The following is an 8258-nucleotide window of genomic DNA, read 5'->3' as shown; positions in this document are numbered from 1 at the left end:
AAATCTACATCTAACTGGTGATAAAGCCTTTACTTTTTTTGGCCACATAGGAACTGCATTGTTATTTGGAGAACATGTTTTTCTGCTTCTTGTTCACTTTAACTTTTGAATTTCAGCCTTCCAGGCACACTTGGTATCTATCTCAGATCCCAATGATGCTTATTGTTCAAATACTGTCTGTTTTTTGTAGAACAAAGGAGGGCAAAATAAGGCTATGTGCTCTGATGTCAAATAATTACCTGCACCATGCATTTCTGTATCTTGTCTTCTTTTTAAGTTTCACAAGAAACAAACTGTAAACTACATGAATAATAATATAAAATATGTTTTTTGTTCCTTATAATTTCAAAGAACTGGAGCGATAGCACAGTGGGTAGAGCATTTGCCTTGCCTGTGGCTGACCCGGATTCGATTCCTCCATCCTTCTTGGAGAGCCTGGAAAGCTACTTTGAGTATCCCGCCCACAGGGCAGAGCCTGGCAAGCTACCGTGGCTTATTCAATATGCCAAAAACAGTAACAACAAGTCTCACACTGGAGACGTTACTGGTGCCCACTCAAGCAAATCGATGAACAATGGGGATGACAGTGCTATAGTGCATAATTTCAAAATGTTATAGGCAGAGATTTAGGAGGGGCCTAGAAATGAGCTTTCTGGAATGCTTCCTAGTTAACCAGCCCTGAAGTAGCCCAAATGCATTAGGACCTTTGTGATGTGAATATTGAGTTCTTTGAAGATGGAAAAAATAACTTCCCAGATGCAAAGACTGTGGCTTAAGGCTTCAAGAGAATTGAAATGTCCTATGAAAAATTCTGGATTTCCTGGAGTGAGTGACATCTCCAAACTCTGCAACAATTATAATCCATCCATTAGTAGCATACCAGTTTGGATATGATGTAATGTAGAAGCCAACCAATTTTTTTTACTTTAATTTGCATAAAGCGAACTCTTTAAAGTTGCAATATGAAAAAAAAACAAAAAGAAAGATTAAAGGCCAAATAAAAGAACTGTGCCTTACAGCTAGAGAACAAATGACATTTATCTGATTTTATGAATTAGAAAAACCAGTGGAGAGCCTGAACTCGGTTTCCCCACACCACAAATTATGCAGTGGAATTTCCCACATTTGGGGAAATGGCAGGTTTCAGCACATCCGGAGTGCAATGGATAAGGCTCGCCCTGGGAAAACCACCTACGTGATCATTGTGTCTCCCCTGTCAGGTAAAGACAACCAATCTTGACTAACAAAAACCGTAACACAGGCTTAACTAGTAACATTTTAGTAATCTCTCAGATAAAGACTTGATGTCTCCATGTGAGATACAACAATTTACACTAATCTTCTTCTAAAGAAATATTTTTCATCATTCCATTAGCAATTTATTGGTAACAAGCAATATTAAATAAAGTATGGTGGGCCTGCTATGGGGGTCAGGAGTATTGGAGACAATGGTAGAGGGAAGTGATGATGAAATTGATGTTGGAAAATTGAATGTCTGTAACAAATCATTATGAGCAATTTTGAAAAACACAGTGCTTAAATAAAGTGTAGTGTGGGGGGGGATGAAAAAGACCACCACGAATCTAAGGTTCTTCCCCTTGATAATGTCCTAGCAGTAGACACTTACCGAGGTGGGGGCAGTTTAGGAAAAATCCTACTATAAAACCAAGTTTCTAAAGACTATTCCACTGAAGAGAAACGAGTTTCTCTGCTATTGTGATAGTCCAGAAGCAGCAGTTCTAGACTTCTAATTTGAGGCTTGTTGGATATGATCTAGGTTTAGATGAAAGGGACCAGGTTTCATTATAAACATGAGCCATGACTAAAAGAAGGAAACGTGGAGGCATGTTTCTCCAGCTGTGCATTTTCTCAAGGAATTCAAGCATCCCTATATCACAAGGTACAGAAACTGAACCTCAGAGACTGCAGAGACTTCTAACAAGTGAAGATTTTGTAGCCAGAATGGTGACATCATCAGAACTAAAAATTCATGTCTTTAGTTTATTAGCTGATGGTATCTCCCTTTTTTTCTTTTTGGGTCACACACAGCGATGCTCAGGGGTTCCTCCTGACTCTGCACTCAGGAATTACTTGTGGGTGCTGGGGAGACCATACGGGATGCTGGGGATCAAACCCAGGTCAGCCGCATGCAAGGCAAACACCCTACTCACTGTATTATCGCTCCGGCCCTGGTGCCTCCTTTTGACAATTTTACCTTTAGTATCTTTGCAAGTCTGTACAAAAATCCTAGAAAATTATGCTATTTGCGACTTTTTTTTATTTTTTTTTATTGAATCACCAAGTGGAGGGTTACAAAGTTCTCAGGATTATGTCAGTTATACAATATTCAAACACCCCTCCCTTCACCAGTGCCCATCTTCCATCCCCAACCCCCCCAGTCTATCTGCCGCCCCCTCCCACCTCCCTAGTCCCCACCCTTATACGTGATAAGTTTCACTTCATTTGCACTTATCTCGATTACATTCCATGTTTCAACACACAACTCACTACCGTTGCTGGGGTTTCCCCCCAAAAAGAAAAAGACAGTCCTATTGCCAATGAGGCATTTGATAATTCTCCATTACTAAGAATATAGAGATATTAAGTCCTGCTGTTTGTTACATAACTTTTCTTTTTCCCCCTTGCCCCGCGCCACCGAGTTCACGCCTGTTTAGTAATCGCCACGCTGTCTGACAAAAGGAAAAAAAACCGAAGAGGATGGTTATTTCCCGTCATCAGCCTGCGTGGGGCTCTGGCTTAGTTGATAGTCTAGTAGAGTGTCTGGAAGCAGTTTCTGGAACCAAAGCTCTTGCGCTGATATCGGCTCCGGCTCGAGATACCACCAGCGTCCCGCTGGTCCATGTACCTAATTTTTCCCCTTATTTCCCATTCCCACGCCACCAGGTCTGTTTGCTTAATGGACATCACACTATGTTTGACACCACGCCACGTTTCTTCCCGAGAAAGAAGGATATTTCTTCTCAGCCGGCGTGGGGATATAGCTTAGTTCAGTCTAGAGAGATGGCTACCACTTTGATTGCCTTCAATATTTCAACAAAATACTTACTATTCTTGTTAGGATCACCCACAAAAGTCCGACCCATTAAGAAGGAACCATTACATACTGCTGATACTAAGATGACATTAGGACGCGCGGCCGCGGCTGCGCGGTTCTGGGTTTCTGTCTAAAGTCCAGGGAAAAAGTTGAAGGAGAGAGAGAGAGAGGTTTCCGCATGGGGGACCTGGCGGAGACTCTCAAGTCACATACTGCAGGTTGCTGGTGGGCTGCCGGTGTCCCAAGCAGCTCCGTCCTCTTCGGCAGTCATTCTGGGGGTGCGGGCGCGGAGAAATGGGAAAGCCCACGTGGCTGCACTCTCTTTAAGTGTCCGATGTGGGCGGAGACCGGTACTTCCCCGCCCTCGATCCCCCGCCAGCCGCGCCGCGCACTTGGGTGCGTCTCTCCATTTTGTGCTCAGAAGTGGGGTAGATGCTGTGCTGTGCCCAGAGGTTGAGGGGAAGAGAGATAGATTAAAGAAAAAAAAAAAAGGAGAAACGCCAGGCCCCCGCTCGGGGGACCTGGCGGAAACTCTCAAGTCACATACTGCAGGTTGCTGGTGGGCTGCCGGTGTCCCAAGCAGCTCCATCCTCTTCGTCAGTCATTCTGGGGGTGCGGGCGCGGAGAAATGGGCTTTGCGACATTTTTTAATGAGATTTCTATCTTAATTTTCTTTAAGGAGTCTGTTAGAGAAAGTTTCAGCATATTTCTTGAAGTACACCAATGAATCTTAACTTAAAAGTTAGTTTTTTTTGTTTGTTTATGGACCACAAAAGGCAGTACTCAGGGCTTACTCTTAGTTCTGAGCAGCACTGAAGTATAATAGGGGTGGGTAAGTAGGAGGGAGATGGTAAAGGTGGGAATGGGGGGATTCAACGAGGGTTGAGTGCATAAAGGTAAACACAAAATACCTGACCTTCTATGCTATCTCCACAGGCCCTAATTTAAGAATAATTTAAGAATATACTATGGGGATTTGAAATGTTCCATATCATTAAGATAATGTGATTCATCCATGCATGTATTTTACAAATAATATCTTACTTAAGATTGTCTTGTTTGTAAACTCATTGTTATCCCAAGCCCGAAAGCATAATCACTTCTTGTATAACCTGAAAAGATGAAGTGAATTAATATTTCAAAGCTGAGTTTCTTTTTGCCTTTTGAAAATTTAATTTTATTCCTTCTATCATGATATTAGTTTATAGCTATGATGATGATGATTATGTGTCCTCTATTTATTTATTTGCTTTATGGTCACACCCGGCAATGCTCAGTGTTTACTCCTGGCTATGCTCTCAGGAATTACTCCTGGTGGTATTCAGGGGACCATATGGGATGCTGGGGATCGAACCCAGGCTGACCATGTGCCAGCAAATGCCCTACCCCCTGTCATATAGCTCCATCCCTGTGTCCTCATTTCCCTTCCGCATTACTTGATACATATAAATATATATTAATTTTTCTTAAATCAGACCACTATTTTTATATTCACCAATTTTTCATAGTGAAAAATAAATGTGTTGATTTAGAATTTTAGCATGCTACATTTTTATGCAATTTCTTCTACAGTTTGAACTAAATTCAGCTAATATGAGCAGTCAAGCTCACATCAATGTACTACTGCCTCTATAAAAGCTTATTGGCACAGTTTTCTTTTCTTGCTGAAAAACACTCTATTAAATGTATTATTCTGGTGCAGATGAATTATTTTATTATTACTTATTATTTATGAACTATTCTATTCATACCAAATACAGTAACATGATGGGTCTCATTCCCCTGACCCTTAAGAACCTCTAATGCGGCACCATATGGAAGGATGAGTAAAGAGAGGCTGCTAAAATCTCAGGTCTAGGATGAATGAAGACATTACTGGGCCAGCTTGAGCAAATTGATGATCAATGGGATTACAGTGATACAGTGATACAGTGATTTTGGTGCAGATGAATTAAAGACTCATTCTACTGAACTCCAAACCAATTAATTCCCCTCATCTACACAGAAATAATGGGATAGGTGTTTTTTTTTCTTAACAAATACACAGATTTGACATCTCATATTTTTATTGTCTCTTGATTTCTCAAAATAGAACCTTTATTAGGTTGACAATTGTGTTCCCTAGGACTCTGTAGAAAACATGTGGCAATATCATCTTTCCTATCTGCTATTTCTTTATGAATCTAAGAAAATCATTGCATCATATTTATGTTGCTGCTGTCATAAATTACCACAAAAGAGGTGGGTTCAAGCAACACAAACGTATTATCTTATAGTTGTGGGGGGTCAGAAGTCCAAAGTGTGTCACAACCACATAAAAATCATAATGTTGCTAGGCGTGCTTTTCTTTCTGAAAGTCTCCTTTCTAAAGAAGAATCTATTTACTTGACTCTCCAAGTTTCTCTGAATCTTCTTACCTTCCTTTATGTTTGGTCTTCTTTCACAAGGCACTGGTGGAATCTTTCTTCCTGGCTTTTCTCTGGTTTTCATCTTTCTGCTTTCCTTGTTCTCATTTAAGAGCTGTTGAAAATAATGCATCATCCCTACCTGGATAATTCAGGATAGTCTCCCCATTTTAGTATTCTTAACCTAATTATCTATACATTTCTGTGATGTAAGGTAAGGCATTCGACATTTTTAAGCATCCATTAATCTCTCCACCATAATCAATTAATAGGGGATTGGGAAAAATTCACTTTTGAAGTCCCCTGTCCATTTTGAAAACATCAAAAATAAATAGTGTTCAGAGTACCTTGATTCAGAGTAAATATAGGATTTCAAAGAATCTACTTGCATGCAAATGGAAGATTTGATGACACATTTAATTAAGTTGGTAGTTAAAGAAATTCCTTAAGCTAAAATAATTGTATCATCAGTTTTAGGACTGCCATCAAATAATATAATTCAGAGCTTGGCAAAAACACGGACTAATGACATTGGCAAAATCACTTTCTACCCACTTACATTAGCCACATCACTGTGCCAATGAACACATTAAATGTGATTAAACTCATTGGAGATGGCAGTTAGAATTTCTTATCAGTAAGGCCTGAATGAGCAAAAATGTTTTATGAACAAAACGTTACTTGATTAATTTATTCTATGAAAGAAAAAAATTCCATTTAACATTATCTGTAAATGTTTTGCAATTTAACTTCTTAATGACTAATTCGTCATGTATTTATTTCATCATAGACACTACGATGGAGACAATTTCTGAGTTTCCATTGTAATTTGTTTAATTTGACTCAATCCTTTTAAAGAAAATAAACTTTACCTCTTAGCTTTTGTTTTATCATAGTCTATATGTAATCAGAGGAAGCTTACCTTACATTGATTATGGTGATGGCATGCATTATCTAAAGTTATCAGGTTGTGTACATTAAATCTGTACATATTTTAGGTATATTATCTATACCTCAGTAAGACAATCATTTTTCAAAAGGAGCCTAATGCTTAAAGATGACTCCAGTGATGACAGTGTACTTCCCCATCATGGCAGCACCAAAAACAATCATTCAATAAGTGACTATTGCTTCTTGCTTGATTAATTTGTTTAGTCAAAACTTGTATTTATCATCAACTTATTCACAGACACTATGTAAAGGAAGAGAGAACATAGATACAATTCCTCTTTGCTCCTATGTGAGGTTGACAGTTCTCAGAGAAAGACATCTAGAAACTTTCATTGATGGTATTTCTGAGTGATCTAAATGACAAAAGTTGTAAGCATTTTTAACAGTTTATTAAATACTATTCCAAAAACTAGCAAGAAAAACTCAACATGAACTTCTTTTGTTAATAAACACAGTCTAGCTGTATTTGGTCAACTAGTTTGGGAATTGTTGAATTAACTGCTCATACAAGAAAAGGCACTTCCTAAAATAAGTCAATAGATCTTGGGAATCAATCAAATGCCATTGTAGAAGAAATGTGAGTCACCCTATGGATCTAACCTACACAAAGAGAAATTATCTGAATATGACTCCTAAACTCTTAGTGTCTACCTTATATCTTAGAGACAGCTTGCGGGAATTAAGTGCCCTATTGCTTTGAGGGGCAAATTGAAGTCTCCATTCTGTTCAACACAGTTACTTTTTTGTTATTTTTATTTAGTGAGTCACAGTGGTGAGGGTACAGTTACAGATTCATACATTTCGTGCTTGTTTTTCCCTCATGCAGTGTTCAAGAGCCCATCCCTCCACCAGTGTACATTCTCCACCACCAATGAACCCAGTATCCCTCCCACCCCCCAATCCCATCCCCCCCACCCCGCCTCTGTGGCAGGGCATTCCAATTTGTTCTCTCCTTTTGGGTGTTGTGGTCTGCAATAGGGGTATTGAGTGGCCATCATTTTCGGTCACTAGTTCACTTTCAGCACGCATTTCCCTTACCATGAGGGATCTCCAATCACATTTTATTTGGTGTTCCCTTCTCCATTTGGTATGACTTTCCACCAGCGTGTGAGGCCAAGTTCCAAGCTATGGAGTCAACCTCCTGGTATTATACACTACTATTCTTGGGTATTAGTCTCCTACTCTGTTATTTTATATTCCACAAATGAGTGCAATCTTTCCATGTCTGTCACTCTCTGGCTCATTTCACTTAGCATGATACTTTCCATTTTGATCCACTTATATGCAAAGTTCATGACTTCATCTTTTCTAACAGCTGCATAGTATTCCATTGTATAGATGTACCAAAGTTTCTTTAACCAGTCATCTGTTCTTGGGCACTGGGTTTTTTTCCAGATTCTGGCTATTGTAAATAGTGCTGCGATGAACATATAAGTGCAGATGTCATTTCGACCATACGTTTTTGTTTCTCCAGAATATATTCCCAGAAGTGGTATTGCTGGATCAAATGGAAGCTCAATTTCTAATTTTTTTAGAAGCGTCCATATTGTTTTCCAAAGGGGCTGGCCCAGTTGTCATTCCCACCAGCAGTGCAGGAGGGTCCCTTTCTCCCCACATCCGCTCCAACAGCCGTTGCTTTTGTTCTTTTGGATGTGTGCCATTCTCTGTGGTGTGAGGTGGTATCTCATGGTTGTTTTGATCTGCATCTCCCTGATGATTAGTGATGCAGAGCATTTTTTCATGTACCTTTTAGCCATTCATGTCTCTTCCTTGGAAAAATTTCTGTTCATTTCTTCGGCCCATTTTCTGATGGGGTTGGATGTTTTCTTCTAGTAGAGTTCAACCAG

The 8258-nt window shown here is 39.5% G+C and overlaps 1 non-coding gene across 1 annotated transcript; it reads right to left on the bottom strand.

Moving 5' to 3' along the window:
- Nucleotides 1-1066: 1066 nt before the first annotated feature.
- LOC129400265 (U1 spliceosomal RNA) lies at nt 1067-1228 on the bottom strand. Its single transcript, XR_008627572.1, has one exon. It is a non-coding gene; the product is annotated as a U1 spliceosomal RNA (small nuclear RNA).
- Nucleotides 1229-8258: the final 7030 nt, after the last annotated feature.

The sequence above is a fragment of the Sorex araneus genome, chromosome X, assembly GCF_027595985.1.
Source record: "Sorex araneus isolate mSorAra2 chromosome X, mSorAra2.pri, whole genome shotgun sequence".
Classification (NCBI taxonomy): Eukaryota; Metazoa; Chordata; class Mammalia; order Eulipotyphla; family Soricidae; genus Sorex; species Sorex araneus.
Note: the sequence above shows the minus strand (reverse complement) of the source record. Positions and strands in the feature narration are given on the sequence as shown.